Source organism: Schistocerca gregaria, chromosome 5, assembly GCF_023897955.1.
Source record: "Schistocerca gregaria isolate iqSchGreg1 chromosome 5, iqSchGreg1.2, whole genome shotgun sequence".
Classification (NCBI taxonomy): Eukaryota; Metazoa; Arthropoda; class Insecta; order Orthoptera; family Acrididae; genus Schistocerca; species Schistocerca gregaria.
The window spans coordinates 64,666,156-64,684,232 of record NC_064924.1 but is presented as its reverse complement, the minus strand read 5'-3'; the positions used below and the strand labels follow the sequence as shown (position 1 = coordinate 64,684,232).

Sequence of the window (18,077 nt, the reverse complement as noted above, 5' to 3'; positions counted from 1 at the left end):
CATGCTACGTCACATCTGATGTGACGTAGCATGTGACATAGCATGTGAAAACTGCTGGATTTGGACGGGTTACTCTTGAAACTGAAATATCAGATCTGAAGATGGTTCTGAATGAACCGAAACCGGTCATATGAATAAAAATATTTGCAATCAAGACGGTTTTTAAGTAACATTATTTTTCACATGAATCACCTGAGTACAAATGACACCTTCGCCCATCCACTACCACGTATAACTTATGTACGCAATACTGCCGCCATGTATATACGTGCGAATCGCTATTCCATGACTTTTGTCACTCCCGTTATAACATTTTCTGCTGCTGTTGGTATTATCCTACATTCTTCTGACCAAAAATCCTTATCTTCTCTCCATTTTAGCTTAATCTGAACTGCAAAATAGACATACAACCATTATCATACACATTTTTCTTTTTGTCACTAAATTCACAAGTTGACAGTCCATTGCATTGTCCAGCATACTGTTTCATAAAAGCCTATTATAAACTGGAAAAGGTCAATTTACCTGTAATAGGTCTGGAAACATCCCTAAGTGATTCATTTCCCGTTCTTTCCTAGACGGAACTAGGGTTTCAGCGATCTAGGCTAGGATGAGAAAGGTACCGCTTACGGAATCATTTGAAGATACACCATAGAATTCGGATGAAGTGACAGAGGGAACTATTGATAACAGAAATGCGTGTGTATTCCTAAGGGACCAAACTGATGAGGTCATCGGTCCCTAGACTTACATACTACTTAAATTAATTTAAACTAACTTATGCTAAGAACAACACACACTCCCATGCCTGAGGGAGGACTCGGATCTCCGGCGGAAGGGGCTGCGCAATCCGTGATATGGCGCCTCAAACTGCGTGGCCACTCCACGCGACTATGGATTACACGACAGACGGAACTAGAGTTACAGTTTCAACGACACCTTGAACTAACATCAATGAAAACAATCATTTTGAAGTGTGTGGCTCGGTAGCTGAAGGCTAAGTGTCTGATTACAATTCAAAAAGTACTAAGTTCAAACCTCGTTTGTTTTGTCAGTTATCACTTTCTTCGAATATGGTAATGTTTTGTTAATATAAGATTTATTGAGTTGCAGGGATATGTCACCTCAACCAAACCAAATTCAGGCTGAAGAAAACTTTATGTCGTTAGAGTTGACAAAGTGTTCCTAGATTTGATAGAACTTACTTTATAATTGCTTACACACGAAGAAAGACTGTTATTTCAATGAGATTTGCTGTTTGTGAGTTCGGATGTAGGTTTCCTAAACATCAAATAAACATCAAAGAAAGGAAGATTTTTCTTCACGATAATTCCTGTACAGCGCACCCTCAACTCTTCATAATGAAGAATCTCAATCAATCGTGTATCTGTTGTTGCTCTGTGAGCGTGTCATAACAAGTATCTATCTGCTACGTGGTGCATAACTACTATCACACCGTGGTTAGTACAAAATACGACAGCGTGTTTAAGAGTAATGCCTCCGAACTTTTATGCGAACACTCTTAAAGTTTTCTAAATAAAACAAACGTTATTAACATTGAAACTTCCTGGCAGGTTAAAACAGTGTGCCGGACCGGGACTCGATCTCGGGACCTTTACCTTTCGCGGGCAAGTGCTCTACCATCTGAGCTGCCCAAGCACGACTCACGCCCCGTCCTCACAGCTTTACTTCTGCCAGTACCTCGTCTCCTACCTTCCAAACTTCACAGAAGCCCCCCGGTCACACCGCTTCATCACTATCAAAGCGAAATCGTTGAAGATGTTCTTTACATTTTGGAAACAGATGGAAATCAGATTGAGCCAAGCCTGGACCGTATGGAGGATGATCGATGACAGCGAACTCAAGACGTCGGATTGCTGCCGACGTCGCAGCGCTCTTGTGTGGTGTGGTGTCATTGTCATGCTAAAGTAGCAGGTCAGGTGCTCCATGTGTGGCCTGACTCTTGGAAACACGATTACATCACGCCATTTCTCACGCACCGACGTAGTTGCGTTACATACCGCCATGTTACACCCTACAATTTGGAGGATTCTAGCGACAGATGGCTGCAATTACGTACTTAAAAAAAAGCAGATAAAAATTCGCTTGACACCTTCCTAAGAGACAGTCTCTACTCCATCCAATATGACTATGAAGGCGTAGGTCAGATGAAATTTAAATTCAAAGAAACAGTATCGACGGCAGTTGAGAGATATATACCAAATAAATTAAAAAGACGTGGTAGTAGTAGCATGGTACACAAAACAGGTCAGAACTCTGTTGCAGAAGCAACGAAAAAAAACACGCAAAATTTAAACTAACGCAAAATCCCTGAGATTGGCAAGTTTTATATAAGCTCGAAATTTAGCGCGAACTTCAATGCGAGATGCCTTCAGTAGTTTTCACAATGAAACTCTGTCTCGAAATCTGTCAGAAAACCTAAAGAGATTCTGATCGTATGTTAAGAACACCAGTGGCAATACGCAATAAACAGCTTCACTGCGCGAGAACAACGATGATGTTGATGATAGTGCCACTGAAGGAGAGTTCCTAAACACGGTTTTCCGAAATTCCTTCACAAAAGAAGAGGAAGTAAACATTACAGAATTCGAATCATGAACAACTGCCAACATGAGTAAGTTAGTAGATATCCTCGTTGTAGAGAAGCAGCTTAAAACACTTAAGAAAGGAAGGCCTCCGGTCCAGATTGTATAAAAGTCAGGTTCCTTTCAGAGCATGTCGATACAATATCTCCATAATTAGAAATCACAATCAACCGCTCGCTTTTAGAAAGACTGGAAAGTTGGTCAAGTCAAACTCATATTCAAGAAAGGAAATAGAGTAATCCGCTGAATTACAAACCCATGCCACTAACGTCGATTTCCAAAAGGATTATGGGACAAATATTTTACTCAAGCATTATGAATCACCTCGAAGAAAACGATTTATTGACAAATAGCAAACACGGATTCAGAAAATATCATTCTTGTGAAACACAACTAGCTCTTTTATCTCACGAAGTATCAGTGCTGTCGACAGATGACGTCAGATTGATTACATATTTTTAGCTTAGCTATATTAAAGATGGTGCGATGAATCCTGTGCCAGGTACTTAATTATATGATGTGGATGTAGACGAGAAGAGTAAAGGTGCAGTATGTTTATAACGTTTGTTTCATTTAACAAGCTTTTAGAGTTTTCACGTAAATATTCGAAGTCATTGCTTTTCAGCACTCCCTTGTACTTACGTCGAATAACTGTTGAATATGGAAATGGATGGCGGTATGTTGCTAAACTAAACTGGCAACCTGGCACAGCAACTTTAACTAATAAAACATGCACTGATGAGCAAAATAAAATCATTATGATCGCCTTCTTAACGGCGCACTGGTCCGCCTTTTGAATGGAATTCAGCAACGATTCTGCGTAGCATAGACCCTACATGTCCTTGCTAAGCTGCTGAGGGTGTATTTTCCGTAAACTACGGGCCGGTGGTCTGTTGTTGCAGAGATAGCTCCAGAGGCGATAGGGTCTAAGATGTGTTCAGCCGTGAGTTCACTATCATGTTTCTTAAGCCAGTGTAGCGGGAATGTAGCCTTGTGACACAGACAGTTATACTCCTCAAGGACGCCAACGTCACTGAAGAGACATCGGGCATGAAAGGATGCAATTGGTCGTCAACAACGTTCACATAGTCTACAGCCGTCATGCCTTCTTCGATTAGTACTACAAGTTCTAGGGCATCCGAGGCGAGTATCCCTTATAGCACAATAGTGTCCAAACCAGCCTGTGTCAGTAGGGAAGTGCGTGTTTCAAGAAGGCGTTCGCCTCGATGGTGGTGTATCCAGACACGACCGCCGATCTTGCGTAACAAGAAACCTGATTCATTCGACCAGAGGACACGTTTCCATTGATCGACGGCACTGTCTCGTTGATACTGTGCCCGCTGCAATCGTAAATGACGATGTCGTTGAGTCAATATGGGAACACGTAGAGGTCTTTTGCTGCAGATCCCCATGCTCAGCAATGAGCGCTCAGCGGAGTGCTCTGAAACACTTGTGTCTGCACCAGTGTTTTACTCTCTCATAAAATCTGCCACAGGTCGGCTCTTATGCTGCTTTACAGAACGAGCAAGGGCCTGAAATTCACGTACTATGATGAAGAGCCCAAATCCAACACTTTTAACGCTGTTTCACTGTCTTTCAACTACTTTGCGCAGCCGACCGGCTTCGTCGGTTTGAGAGATGCTCGTTCACAGTCGGTGGGCCACAGTAGTCTGCTCTTTCTTTGTCCAAATCGCTTGTTTCAGTGGATTTCCCCATTTTCCGCCAGTGTCGTCATTAAAATGTGTTTCCATAACAAGCTTTAGTAATGATGGGTTTTTCTGTGTCCCTCCAAAGTGAAGTGGCTTTGTCCTTATGTTTCCTAATGTGTTGGGTGGTCTCTCTTGTATTGCCCTTCTGCATATGTTTCATTACCGGTGTTGCCAAAATTTTAGTTGCACAGCAGGTGGGGTCAGGCACAGCACGGGTGTTCAAGGAGGGTGTATGAGGCGATTTGGTAATCTCTTTTAGTAGAAGATCCACACAATCCGTGAGGACCTCTCGCAAATAGTAAATACCTGGCTGATCCTGCATAGGTCGGCAGAGGGGATATATCGAGGCAGATGCATGGCGAGGCGGATCGCTCTGTTCTGAAGTCCGTGGAGCCACTTTACGTCCGTCTCTGCAGCAATGCCCCATACGGTGCAAACGTCCAGGAGGTTGGGACTGATTAGGGTCACATATTTGGTGACTCCAACAAGGGAGGTGGGGGAGTTAAGATTGCGGGTTGACAAAGGATTGGAGTATCTGCAGCCTACCTGTCACCTTTTAGTTAAGGTCATTCGTTGTGTTGGCTTCAGGACTGCGACTGTAGCCTTTGGAGAGCGACAGCTGTCATTCTACATGTTTTCGTCCAAAAGGGAGAAACTATTGAAGATCTTTTTCATGGTATGCTGCACCAATTCAAGTTGGAGCATGTACAACAGCACCTCTGGTGCGGCCTGCACTCTGTTACATGCCTCTCATTACTGGTGATGTACAAAGAGAAGCCACTGGTGCTCACTGTGATGTGTGTCATGTCCCTACACCGTGGCATCCGGTGCGTGACGCACATCCCAGCGATCCCCGTGACGACAGAGAACTTACAGGAGAGGAGATTCGCAATGCTATAACTGTCACTTTGTTAGCCGCATTGCGTTGCGCTACCCCATCCCGATGCTGCGCGTCAAATATGCTGCGGAAAAGTCAGCCATGACTGCACTAGCAAAATGGAAGAATAACAGCCCCTCTGCGCAGGCTGTGGTCAAAAACATGCACTGGCTATTGTGACTGCTTCTACTTCAAGAACCACATTGAGACGAGATTTGTATCCCAAAGCCTCAAAAGCATCGACCAATCGTCTAGCAGCTAGTTTTTTACGGACTGTCTCCTCCCTGGCGTTGGAAAAATTCACCACCACTTGCAAAAAAACTGCAGCCACCAGTGGGGAAGGGCAGCAACATCGCCGCAGCTAGCGCTCCAAGTCACGCATCTGAGATGACTCATCCTCCACTGTCGAGGATAGTGGCTCACAGGCAGTAAACCTAGCTGATCTTCTGGCCAACGTTGTTCCATCTATCTCAGGAAGAAGAACGCCAGGAGAGCGTCACTGCAGCATCACCACCATACGAATTATCAAGTGTCATTGCTATGTTCAAGACGCTTCTCAGTTTTATGGAATAACTGCTAAAGAGCATCTCACAACAAATCCCAGATGCAATCAAGGTGACCATCTAGGTTACCACACGACGTCATGAAGTGACGATCGATGGTGGCTCCCAGCTATTTAGCAATGTGTCCCAAGATACTGCGATGTGCGGTCTGCAGGAACGAATCTTCTGGCAGTTATGACGTCTGCGTCTTTACCAGTTTGAATTTTGGTCGCCACTGCATGTCCCACTGTCAGAACATCGAAGGCCCATTGGAGGCAACGTTGAAACTGAACGCCGTTCAGTCGTAAATGTGATGGTATATGGAATCGGTGGGTTCAGGAGGGTAATACGGAACGCCGTGCTGGATCCCAACGGCCTCGTATCATTAACAGTCGAGATGACAGGCATCTTATACGCACGGCTGTAACGGATCGTGCAGCCACGTCTCGATCACTGAGTCAACAGATGGGGACGTTTGCAAGACAACAACCAGCTGCACGAACAGTTCGACGAAGTTTGCAGCAGCATAGAGACCATGGCTGCCGTTACCCTTGACGCTGCATCACAGACAGGAGCGCCTGCGAGGGTGTACTCTACGACGAACCTGGGTGCACGAATGGCGAAACGTCATTTTTTCGGATGAATCCAGGTTCTGTTTACAGCATTATGATGGTTGCATCAGTGTTTGGCGACATCGCGGTCAACGCAGGTTGGAAGCTTGTATTCGTCATCGCCATACTGGCATATCACCCAGCGTGATGATATGGGGTGCCATTGGTTACACGTATCGGTCACCTCTGTTCGCATTGACGGAACTTTGAACAGTGGATGTTACATTTCAGACGTGTTGTGACCCTTGGCTCTACCCTTCATTCCATCCCTGCGAAACTCTACATGTCAGCTGAATAATGCACGACCGCATGTCGCAGGTCCTGTACTGGCGTTTCTGGATACAGAAAATGTTCGACTGCTGCCCTGGCCAGCACAGTCCAGATCTCTCACCAATTGAAAACGTCTGGTCAATGGTGGCCAAGCAACTGGCTCGTCACAATACGCCAGTCACTAAGTTTGATGAACTGTGGTGTCTTGTTGAAGCTGGATGGGCAGCTGTACCTGTACACGCCATCCAAGCTCTGTTTGACTCAATGCCCAGGTGTATCGAGGCCGTTATTACGGCCAAAGGTGGTTGTTCTCGGTACTGATTTCTCAGGATCTATGCACGCAAATTGCGTGAAAATGTAATCACATGTCCGTTCTAGTATAATATATTTCTTCTTGGTGTAGCAATTTTAATGGCCAGTAGTGTATTTCAGTTACCACGTTTGGTGAAAATTAAATGTCCCTTAGAATGACCATTTTACGTCATGTTCTCCTACATCAACGTGATATTTTTCGTTTTGTACCCATGCCAAACCTAAACACCGCATGCAATTGTTCTGGGTACTGATTTCCCAGGATCTATGCACCCAAATTGCGTGAAAATGTAATCACATGTCAGTCTTAGTATAATATATTTGTCCAATGAATACCCGTTTATCATCTGCATTTCTCCCTGGTGTACCAATTTTAATGACCAGTAGTGTAATTCCCTTACGGCGCTACGTGCCGGCACCGCAGGTGGCATTCATTCTCGCGGTGAACGTTTGTCGTGTTTTTTTGGCTCATCACAGTATAGTTTACTTTCTTTTAAACTTGTACCACAGCCATACAAAATTTTTGAAGCGACATTTCCGCCACCTACTGTAATTACGCATATTTTCCGCTACTGGCCAAATTCGGCTATTATGACACCTTTGTACCACTTTTCTGCATGTCTGCTTGTCGTGGTTTGCTCGCGTTGTGTTGGTGGCTGAACACCTTGATGGTTCGTCCCTACCGACGACAACTGTAACTTGACAATATTGTAATAGCCGAAATTGGCCAGTGCTGGAAAACGACAATTATTGCAGGTCATGGTGGAATGTTGTCTTTCAGAAACAGATACTTTACACATTAACAGCTCACAACGCATGTAGTGGATGAAAAAGACAGTGGGAACTGAAAATTTCTTCTTATATATTTATTCCAAAGTTGACACACAAATTCACAAGCAATTAAATAATATCAACACCAATGGAATAATTTTAAACACTTAATGAAAATGTTCTGTGTGGTGGGTTGGCATGAATTACTAAGGATTCAGAATTTTCACCTTGCTGTATTCCAGCAGCCGTTCATTTACTGAAATCAGACATGTTTTCATTCATAACAGTTGTGCATGAATTTAAGGTACATTTTTTTGAAGAGCGACACGTGTTAACAAAATTGTATTTTCAACATCTCGACACTATTTTCTAACCTTTTCTTCACTCATTGCCTTAGGCCCATAAGCTATGTGCAGACCAGGACAAATTTGCGCAGCTGTACACCGTTTCGCATACAAGAATACAATTACGGCACGGACTTCGCAACTGGCGAGAGCAACTATTTCCGAAGTCAACACTGTACGCTTTTTCCCACAACAAGTGATTACTTGAACGAAATGTGACTTCTGCGGCTATGTAACCAACCAGTGCGAATAGGTAGCGCCGCATTCACGCAGCATCGTCCTGAGCTACCAAATACAATGCTGAAAATAAAGTCTCTACACATTCCTGTGGAAACGCAAAGTTATTAAACATCTATGATATCACAAATCAGTGCATTTCGTTGTGACTGCCCTCCAAGTCTGTGCATATCTGCCAGCGCTCTTCCACAGACCAAAGCACTCTCTTCAGTGTAGCTGGAGAGGTTTAATAAACAGTCTGTAGTCCATTGTTTCGTTTGTGCTATGCTGTAAATATCACCTAGCACGCTTTAACCTTTAACAGCCTCCACGCAAGGATATCTTAGTGGTAAGGTCTGGACACTGATGGGCACATGCAATCCACCTACTGGGAAAAGCAACGTACAGGTAATTGCGGACAACTAAAGCAATATAGGGTGGTGTCCTGTCGTGCTGGAAACAACTGAATCCTTAATCACAATTTGTATTCATTGTGGCTTCAGAAAATTTTCCAACATACCAAGGTGTGTGTCAGGGATAATTATTTTCTCTTTAAACATAAAGGGTCCACAGAAAGTAGCACTTGCCACTCCTAAACATATATTCCCTTTGGGGGCGTCTCGCTGCCCTTCTTGCAGTGAATGTGATCGTTCGTTTACCCAGATTGTGCAGTTACGTGTCATGAGATTCTCATTTTCGACAGATCTTAAAACATAGCCTGCCCGGCTTGAAGCTTGTGCAGAATATGGACGTGGTACGCACGTTTCTTCAACGTATACAGCACAGTTTTGCAAGTCGAGGGTTGTAGAATGCCCAGCTCCCAACTCTTCTGGTGTGTGCAGAGGGGCTTAGTGCGATTGCACCACTTGTGCATCCCACCTTTTCTTGAGTTGTGGACAGCCTCCCAGAACGTTCCTCATTACCGAAACTAACCATACAGTTCATTTTGCTAAGGATACTCTTGAACGCCAACCTTGTGGGACCTGGCTTTCTAAATTTACAGGTGAAATCCTACATCTGTTCATATGTCATTCCATCCAAACGGACACAAACAACAGCTGTAGTTCTTTTTCTGTTGTAGGCATTCTGTTGTACTAGAGCTGTGAAACTACCGTATGCTACCGTAGTAAGCGTAGACTAAGGTAGTTTTCCTTGTAGCCTTGGTCAGGTAAGATACTAATCTCGTTACCTGTACGTTAGTTGTGTTGCGTACCCATCGGGCATTGCCTCATTTCGATCCCTTCGCGTATGCGATCAGAGTCTTACTAGATTCCCACAGAAACTGGAAGCGGTGAACCGTCTTGATAATGTTGGTGACGTTATATGAAGGGCTATGTAGCATGCGAAGCATTTTTGGTCCACATAGTTATTCTCCTGTCTGTTACTGAAGAATAAACATTATTTATAGCAAGATTGCAGAACTGAAACTGTCAATGTTTAATTCAGTTTTTATTGATAAGTTGTTGATTTGTTATGTGAAACAGAGGGAAAAATTAAAAAAAACGATACAGATACAGCATATAGCGCTAGAAAACGCAGTTTCCTAAAAAATGGGTAAAATTAAAGAAAAACGCAAAAAATATCAAATATCGCTTGAATGTTTCATCGAGCTCATAAAAACAGGTTTCTGTTGTTCGTAAACAACTTCTGCACTTATCAATAATGACAGGAACCTACTGAATTTGATCAAGGTGAACATTCTATTGGGTACAAAACACACTGGTGTGTATTCGCTATATAATATTATAAACTGTCTACAGATGTACGTACGATCGTATTCTGCACGGAAGGTGGCATTCCGGTCAACGGACAACTACGCCAGTCATGACGTCAGCGGAGCCATCAAAAGGGGGCAGTACTTTGCCAGGTGGTCCCATAACCACAGTTATTATATACAGTCACAGACGGTGCAGCATGACACAGAGAAGGCGCCTACGAGATTCTGTGCAGTGAAGGGCCTTAGGAAGAAGGGAAGCAGGACAGTCGCACACTGATGTGGACCGATGCCTTAATGTGATTCGTTCTATTATTTGTGGGATGTTGCGACAGTTTATAAAGACCAAAACTTCACCCCGAAGACCAGGGCAGAGCCGCCCACGTATGACATCAGAAAGGGAGGACCGTTATTTGGCTGCAAGGGCATGACGGAAGCGTCTTAGTACTGCATGGCTTTTGGCATCTGACTTCGCGGAACCCACTGGACGTAATGTATCGAGGCAAAAGACTTCAGCAGATTGGCCTTTATTGTTGGAGACCTGCTGTGTGTCTGCCCCTGTTGCGTTTTCACAGAAGGGAACGTCTAGAATGGAGTCGTCAATATCTTACCTGGACGATCGAACAGCGGGCCAATGTTCTTTTCACAGAAGAGTCCTGATTTGGTCTGGAGAGTGATTCTCGATGGATTCGCCTATGGAGGGAATGCGGAACACGTTTTCGGGATCCAAACACTGTGGAAAGAGACCGATATCGAGAAGGATCCGTAATGGTGTGGTCAGGGATTATGTTGACCACTCGAACACCACTTCATGAAATTGTACGGGTGAATTGTCCAGGTCTAACTGCTGTCAGGTATCGTGACGAGATCTTGGGACCTCAAGGCGGTACTTGTGAGCTGCTGTGGGCCCAGACTTCGCACTGAAGGATGATGACGCTCGACGTCACGAGTGGTTGATGTTTTCTAGGAAACGGAAGTTATTGCATGCATGGCTTGGCCTGATAACTTTCCCGATCTGAATCCCATAGAGCATATCTGCGATGCACTAGAGAGGCGGGTTGCATCACGTCAGCATACACCAACATCTCTCCAAAACTTGTGAGCAGCTCTACAGGAAGAATGGCCGTCATTCCCTCAATGTGAGGTTGATGACTTTATTCACAGCATACCCTATCGTTGTCAAATCTGTACTGCTGTCAAAGGTGGTCACACCCCACACTGAGCACATTAACCAATTGTCGCAACGTTTATGCAAATCCGTTAAGTTGGAAAGAAATGAAGAACTTTTTGTCTACCGGGCCAAATATATCACGAAATAAGCATCAAAAGAAAAAACTGCAAAGAACGAAACTCGTCTAGCTTGAAGGGGGAAACCAGATGACGCTATGGTTGGTCCGCTAGATGGCGCTGCCATAGGTCAAACGGATATCAACTGCGTTTTTTAAAAATAGGAACCCCCATTATTTATTACATATTCGTGTAGTACGTAAAGAAATATGAATGTTTTAGTTGGACCACTTTTTTCACTTTTTGATGGATGGTGCTGTAAATAGTCACAAACATATGGCTCACAATTTTAGACGAACAGTTGGTAACAGGTAGGTTTTTTAAATTAAAATATAGAACGTAGGTACGTTTGAACATTTTATTTCGTTTGTTCCAATGTGATACGTGTACCTTTGTGTACTTATAATTTCTGAGAAAGCTTGCTGTTAAAGCGTGATTACCTGTAAATACCACAATGATGCAATAAATGCTCAAAATGATGTCCGTCAACCTCAATGCATTTGGCAATACGTGTGACGACATACCTTTCAACAGCGAGTAGTTCGCATTCCGTACTGTTCGCACATGCGTTGACAATGTACTGACGCATGTTGTCAGGCGTTGTCGGTGAATCACGATAGCAAATATCCTTCAACTTTCCCCACAGAAAGAAATCCAGGGATGTCAGATCCGGTGAACGTGCGGGCCATGTTATGGTGCTTCGACGACCAATCCACCTGCCATGAAATATGCTATCCAATACCGCTTCAACCGCACGGGAGCTATGTGCCGCACAGCCATCATGTTGGAAGTACATCGCCCTTCTGTCATGCAGTGAAACATCTTGTAGTAACATCGGTAGAACATTACGTAGGAAATCAGCATACATTGCACTATTTAGATTGCCATCGATAAAATAGGGGCCAATTATCCTTCCTCCCGTAATGCCGCACCATACATTAACCCGCCAAGGTCGCTGATGTTCCACTTGTCGCAGCCATAGTGGACTTTCCGTTGCCCAATAGTGCATATTATGCCGGTTTACGTTACCGCTGTTGGTGAATGACACTTCGTCGCTAAATAGAGCAAGTGCAAAAAATCTGTCATCGTCCCGTAATTTCTCTTACGCCCAGAGGCAGAACTGTACACGACGTTCAAAGTCGTCGCCATGCAATTCCTGGTGCATAGAAATATGGTACTGATGCAATCGATGTTGATGTAGCATTCTCAACACCGACGTTTTTGAGATTCTTGATACTCGCGCAATTTTTGCTGCTACTGATGTGCAGATTAACCGCGACAGCAGCTAAAACACCTACTTGGGCATCATCATTTGTTGCAGGTCGTGGTTGACATTTCACATGTGGTTGAACACTTGCTGTTTCCTTAAATAACGTAACTATCCGGCGAACGGTCCGGACACTTGGATGATGTCGTCCAGGATACCGAGCACCATACATAGCACACGCCTGTTGGACATTTTGATCACAATAGCCATACATCAACACGATATCGACCTTTCCCGCATTTGGTAAACGGTCCATTTTAACACGGGTAATGTATCACGAATCAAATACCGTCCGTACTGGCGGAATGTTACGTGATACCATGTACTTATACGCTCGTGACTATTACAGTGCCAGCTATCACAAAGCGAAAAAAGTGGCCCTACTAAAACATTCCTATTTCCTTACGTACTACACGAATATGTAATAAAAATGGGGGTCCTATTTTTAAAAAAAACGCAGTTTTTATCCGTTTGACCTATGGCAGCACCATCTAGAGGGCCAACCATAGCGTCATCTGGTTTCCCCCTTCAAGCTAGACGAGTTTCGTTCTTTGTAGTTTTTTCTTTTGATGCTTATTTCGTGAGATATTTGGACCATTCTGTATTGTGCAGTTGTTTACTTTCTGCTTTCTTTACATTCTTTCTACTTCGCTGTCACCTGTTTGTAGTGTTTCGTGTCAACAATATTTATAATATGTATTAATGTTTGAGCATGTAAACTGTTCTTACGTCAAAAGTAATTGCTTTGTTTCGGTAAAAGAGCAGAAGTTACGCGATCAGCTAATTGTTATTATAAAATGCATCTTATATTTTGTAAGGATATTAAATACACACTGGACTAAGACTGAAGTATGTGAGGTTCTAATCATGTTCAGAACAAACAAAACACAATGAGAAGTCGTCAGCTCCCAGTTTCTCACACATTCTGTTGTGTTGGCAGAAGAGCCAACACCGTGTTACTAGAGGAGGCCGAAATGCACGCGTTTTAGCTCACGCATGCTGGCGTGAGGAGGGAAGAACTATACTGACGTGAGGTCTGGAACATGACAAGGAATTTGAATTCAGAAAGCGGACGTAATTAGTTTGATAGTTAACTTTAATCCATTAATGATGAACGTCGCTCTTGACGGTACGTGATTCACAATATTATCAGTTCAGAATAAATTCTTGAAGAATATGGCGCCTTCCTAGATCGTAGCAAATGACGTAGCTGAAGGCTATGCTAAACTGTCGTCTCTGCAAATGAGAGCCTATGTAGTCAGTGAACCATCGCTAGCAAAGTCGGCTGTACAACTGGGGCGAGTGCTAGGGAGTCTCTCTAGACTAGACCTGTGGCGGCGCTCGGTCTGCAATCAATGATAGTGGCGACACGCGGGTCCGACGTATACTAACGGACCGCGGCCGATTTAAAGGCTACCACCTAGCAAGTGTGGTGTCTGGCGGTGATATCACACATTCACTTATGTTTCTTTCTCTAACAACTCCAACAGTACTACGTCATTTATGTACTGTGTCAAAACTACCAAACAGTAGCTTTGGCAGAGCACAGCTCTATTTATATCACATGTAACAAAATGAGAATAAGCTATAATATCGGACAAAAGTATGTAGACTTTATGTCACGCTGCATAAGCAAAGGACCCTTACTTACCGAACACTCCAGGTCCCAGACTGTGTTGCCTTGGGGTCCAGTTGTTTTCTCGGGTCGCCGGTACGTGTAGTGTGGCGCTGTCCTGTGCCACACAGATGCGTCACGGCCTCGGTATGCCGGCAGATGGGCTCATTGGCCGCTGCGTGCGCCATTTACGTGAATGGCAGCGAAGGCCGCGAGTCCGGCCCGTGGTCACGTGCGGCGCCACAGGTCACGAGGTTCATGTCGCTGCTGGGGCCGGCTGGCTGCGTAATTGGACCTCACAAGGCCACAGTCCGTGCGGCAGGAGAAGACCCCTGACACTTAAAGTGGGCTTGGCGCCGCTGCTTCGCGTGTCTGCCACAACCAACTACGTAACACAATTTTGTATTCGCCTATATTGCATCGATTCATTGTTGGCGCACCGATTCATTGTTGGAGCAGATATACGTAGGGACTCCCGATATTTCGGGGTAATTATGCTAAACAAAGAAGGACAAGCTGAAAGATGAAGTGATTATACAGTGCCGTGCGTGATTAGCCGAGCGGTGTAAAGCGCTGCAGACATGGACTGTGCAGCTGGTCCCGGTGGAGGTTCGAGTCCTGCCCCGGGCATGGGTGTGTGTGTTTGTCCTTAGGATAATTTAGGTTAAGTAGTGTGTAAGCTTAGGGACTGTTGACCTTAGCAGTTAAGTCCCACAAGATTTCACACACATTTGAACATTTTTTGATTATACAGTGGGTCTATACGAGGGAGATGAACTTGAAGGCAATATCACAGAAATAGAAGAGGACGTAGATGAAGATGAGATGAGAGATGTGTTACTGCGAGAAGAATTTGACAGACCCCTGAAAGATCTAAGTAGAAACCAGGCCCCAGAAATAGAGGACATTCCGTCAGAACTATTGATTGCCTTCCGAGAGCCAACCGTGACAAAACTTTTCCATCCTGTATGCAAGATGTTTGAGACAACCCTCAGACTTCAAGAAGAATCTGATAATTCTAAATTCCAAAGAAAGCAGGCGCTATAGGTGTGAATATTACAGAAGTATCATTTTCGTAAGTCATAAAAATACTAATACGAATTCTTTACAGAAGAACGGAAAAACTCCTAAAAGCTGACCTTGAGGGACAACGGTTTGGATTCAGGAGAAATGTAGGAACACGCGAGGCAATAATGACCCTACGACTTATCTTAGAAGACAGATTAAGGAAAAGCAAATCTCCGTCTGTATCATTTGTAGACTTAGAGGAAGCTTTTGACAATGTTGATTGTAACAATTTTTTTGAAATGCTGAAGGTAGCAAGGTTAGAATATAGCGAGCGAAATACTATTTACAACTTGTACAGAAACCAGATGCCAGTTATATGAGTCGAAGGGCATAAAAAGGACGCAGTGGGCGAGAAGAATGTGAGACAGGGCTTAGCCTATCTCTGATGTTATTCAGTCTGTACACTGAGGAAGCAGTAATGGAAACCATAGAAAAATTTGGAGTAGAAGTTAAAGGCCAGGGAGCAGAAACAAAAACTTTGAGTTTTACCGATGACATTGGAATTCTGTCGGAGACAGCAAAGGACTTGGAAGAGCAGTTGGACAGAATGCACAGTGCCTTGAAAGGGGGTATAAGATGAAGCTCAACAAAAGCAAAATGAATGTAATGGAATGTAGTGATGCTGAGGGAATCAGATGAGGACATGAGACATAGTAGTGGACGAGTTTTGATGTTTGGGCAGTAAAATAACTGATGATGGGCAAAGCAGACAAGATATAAAATGCAGATTGGCAATGGCAGGAAAATCGTTTCTGAAGAAGAGAAATTTCCTGACATTCAGGATAGATTTAGGTGATAGGAAGTCTTTTCTGAAGGCATTTGTGTTGACTGTAGCCATGTATGGACTTCAAACATGGACGATGAACAGTTTATACAAAAAGAGAATGTGGTGCTACAGAAGAATGCTAAAATTTTGATCAGTAGATCATGTAACTAATGAGGAAGTACTGAATGGAATTTGGAAGACAAGAAATATGTGGCAAAACCTCACTAAAGGAAGGGATCGTTAGATCGGACACATGAAGAGATCACCAGTTTAGTACTGGAGGGAAGTGTGGGGGGGTGAAAATCGTAGAGAGAGACCAAGAGATTGATACAGTAATTAAATTCAGAACAATGTAGACCGTAGTAGTTATTCAGAGATGACACGATAGAGTTGTGCGAAGAGCTGCATCAGACCAGTCTTCGGACTGAAGACCACAAGCCTAGAATGGACAACTAGTACAGCCTGGGTATTGGATGTACCCTGTACTCATTTTGATAGTGCACACAGATCACAGATTCTCTGTAGCTATCATTAGATTTACTGGTTTTGCACCTAGATACAAATGGATGCAATCACAGTACATATGGTATTAGCAATACGACAAAACTGACAGCACATCATTGACATACAATGAGAAGAGAGCAGCAATAATACCGAACCCTGAGGGACACGTAATACTCCCCGCCTCCATTGTGACTTTATTGTGTCACACATGACACATTGCTAACGAGATGAGCTCCCCGATCTACAGTAATGAGCCATAATTTCATCCTACTTAGGTTCTTAAGGCGGCTATACTCTTTTGAAACTTCTTTTGCCTAGCAATTTGCCAACCTTTTTTTTTATTACGGTACTTGTACACATTACTTTTCACGTCCCGTAACTCAGGTTGTGTACATATTGCATTCATGAAATTAATTGTTCTGCACAACTAAAATGTCGACGTCGACAGCGTCAAAGGTTTACTGAAGTCTAAAAAACAGCAGCTTCTTGTGGATCCACGGCAAGTTGAGGTCATCCGAAGGCAGATGTCGTGCTGTAGTGTTTACGAAAAGCTGATTGGTATTCATCTAGTAGATTGTTCGTAGATAGTTTGTTAGTTTATCGTAGACTACAAGGTCTGTTCAAAAAATGCCGGAACCTTGTCCACAAATTTCTTTCACTCTTACCTATTACTTATTGTGCATGGTCTTCGAAATCCTCTCCTCCACAACTGATACACGATCCAAAAGCCGTCTCCAGTTTCGAAAGCAGTGTTGGTACGCCTCTTGCTAAGTACCGTCTGCTTATTGCCTTTTCTCTGCTCTACCTTTGCAAATCCTCGTCGTTTCAGTGGGGTTTTGAACTTTGAAAATAATAAAAAGTCCTCAGCGGCCGTGTCTGGAGTGTACGGAGGCTGGGACTACACAGTGATTTCATTTTTTTGTACAACAGTCACTCACCAAGAGGGATGAATGGGCAGTTGCGTTATCGTGATGCAAGAGCCATGAATTGTCTCACTACATTTCGGACCGTCTCCTTAATGTTTGTCCCTGTAGCACTAATTCATGATGAACCAATCCTTCAAAGTCAAAGTAAACTATCAGGATGGCTTTGACTTTTGACCTGACCTGACGAGCTTTTTTCTGTCTTTGAGAACCTTTGCCGGCCGCGGTGGCCGTGTGGTTCTAGGCGCTTTAGTCCGGAACCGCGGGACTGCTACGGTCGCAGGTTCGAATACTGCCTTGGGCATGGATGTGTGTAATGTCCTTAAGTTAGTTAGGTTTAAGTAGCTATAAGTTCTACGGGACTGATGACCTAAGATGTTAAGTCCCATAGAGCTCAGAGCCATTTTTTTTAGAACCTTTCCCAACCCATTGCGAAGTTTGAACCTTGGTCTCAACATCATTCACGTCTCATCGACAGTTATGATTTCTTCGAGGAACATCTTGTTCTTATTTGCGCGATCCAAAAGCTCTTCACAGACAGCGACACGAAGGTCTTTCTGGTCTTGACTCACGAGCCGTGGGACGAACTTTGGCGGTACAACGATGCATTCCAAATGCTTTGTTAGGATTTCATGACATGATGCAACTGAAATGTTACATTCTTCTGCTATCTCT

General features: G+C 43.8%; 1 protein-coding gene across 1 annotated transcript in view; it reads left to right on the top strand.

Moving 5' to 3' along the window:
• LOC126271873 (uncharacterized) overlaps positions 1 to 18,077 on the top strand; it is a 103,578-nt gene that overhangs the window by 11,705 nt on the left and 73,796 nt on the right. The gene's annotated exons all lie outside the window — the stretch shown is intronic.